Source organism: Kryptolebias marmoratus, linkage group LG7 (assembly GCF_001649575.2).
Source record: "Kryptolebias marmoratus isolate JLee-2015 linkage group LG7, ASM164957v2, whole genome shotgun sequence".
Lineage (NCBI taxonomy): Eukaryota > Metazoa > Chordata > Actinopteri > Cyprinodontiformes > Rivulidae > Kryptolebias > Kryptolebias marmoratus.
In genome coordinates, this window is record NC_051436.1 from 387,932 (window position 1) to 389,640 (window position 1,709).

Consider the following 1,709-nt stretch of genomic DNA (forward strand, 5'->3'; position numbering starts at 1 on the left):
TGTGTGTGTGTGTGTGTGTGTGTGTGTGTGTGTGTGTGTGTGTGTGTGTGTGTGTGTGTGTGTGTGTGTGTGTGTGTGTGTGTGAGTCCACATTCAGCTGCATGTTGCATCAGAAACAGGAAACGATCCAAAGGCTGCTCGTCTGTTAACAAAATCACCACAAACACAAACAGACCAACAACCTTACCTCGGCTGCTTCTCTTCTGGAGGGGATCCAGGATCCTGAGTTCACTGTAGGTGAGGTCCGATTCTCCGGGTTTTCCATCAGCTGAAACGATCCAGAACAACAGAATTTACCTGCTTGACATCAGAACTTTGTTCAAACCCAGTTCTGAAAAAGATCATTGTGTAAAATCTAAATAAAATGATTTTTAAATCTCATAAACCCATATTTTATTCACTATCAGACATAGTAAACAGATCAAATGTTGGAGCTAAGAAAGTGTACAATATTTAATAAAAACAGTAATTCAACACGTCTCTTTAAAGACGTTCCAGATGTTCTCCTCTGTGCAGCATCTCCTCTTCTTCTCCCATCTGTCTCTAAACATCTGGACCTGAGGACAGCAGCTGCTGGAGGTTTTGATGGAGCCTTTCCAGATGTGTAGGCTGCCCATGCCTCAGGCACCAATGCACCCCCATACCATCAGAGAGGCAGGCTTTGATAACAGGCTGGATGGTCCCTCTCCTCTTCAGTCCATCGTTTCCAAGAAGAATTTCAGATTTGATTTTATGAACTGGAGATGATTTTCTGTTGAGGAACTTTATTCTGAAATTGTTGCACTATTTTTAGAAGCAGTTTTTCTCAGCCTGGTGAACCTCTGCCCATCTTTACTTCTGACAGATTCAGCCTCTCCAAATTAACCTAATTAGTTATAAATGCTCCTCCAGCTGTTTATTATTTGGACCACTTAGTTGTACAGGTTTTTGTTGCTCCTGGAACAACATTTTACAGATGTGTTGCTGCCATAAGATTCAGAATAAGCTGTTTTTCCTGAAATGGTTCAATGTCTTAGTTTCACCCTGTGATCGGTTTATTCTACTGTAAGTAAAGCTAACGAGGCGGCTCACAGAGAAATAAAACCAAAATCCAAGGACAGGTTTAAATAAATGATTGCAGCAACAAGGAACCAGACAACAAAGACGGAATCAGAGCTGAGGAACAGCTGGACCTGATAATAATCTGAGAAACACAGGAGATTAAATACACTGGGATGGATGATTACTGGAAGAAGAAACAGACTGCAGACAGGTGGGAAAATAACAGAAAACAAGGATCCCTGAAAAGAAACCTACAGAATATAATGAAAACTCAAGATTAATCCAAAACTAGCAATTAACAGTCATGATGAATAAATTATATAAAAACAAGACAGAAGAATGAATGTGAACAGAAAACCAAAAACACAACATTGTGAATAAAATATAGGTTTAGGATATTTGTAAATCATTACATTTTGGGTTTATTTACATCTTACAAAACCTGCTAACTTTTTTCTGAATGGTGGTTGAATTTGTGTTTTTAAGAACGTGCTATAGATACACTATAAAAATATATTTTAAACAGTATTAAATGCTACTCCTAAAGATTATTAAGATATTAGTGAGGTATTTTAGCTATTAAATCTAATTTACATCAACTATTTATTCTCAGTAACAACTGCAACCTAAAACATTTAAATACAATATGGATGGATGGATGGATGATG

At 37.7% G+C, this 1,709-nt stretch overlaps 1 long non-coding RNA gene across 1 annotated transcript in view; it reads right to left on the bottom strand.

The window, feature by feature from the left end:
• LOC112449984 overlaps positions 1-270 on the bottom strand; it is a 4,096-nt gene extending 3,826 nt beyond the window's left edge. Inside the window, exon 1 of the long non-coding RNA XR_005233436.1 lies at positions 188-270. This is a non-coding gene — a long non-coding RNA (uncharacterized LOC112449984). The remainder of the gene's footprint in view (positions 1-187) is intronic.
• Positions 271-1,709: the final 1,439 nt, after the last annotated feature.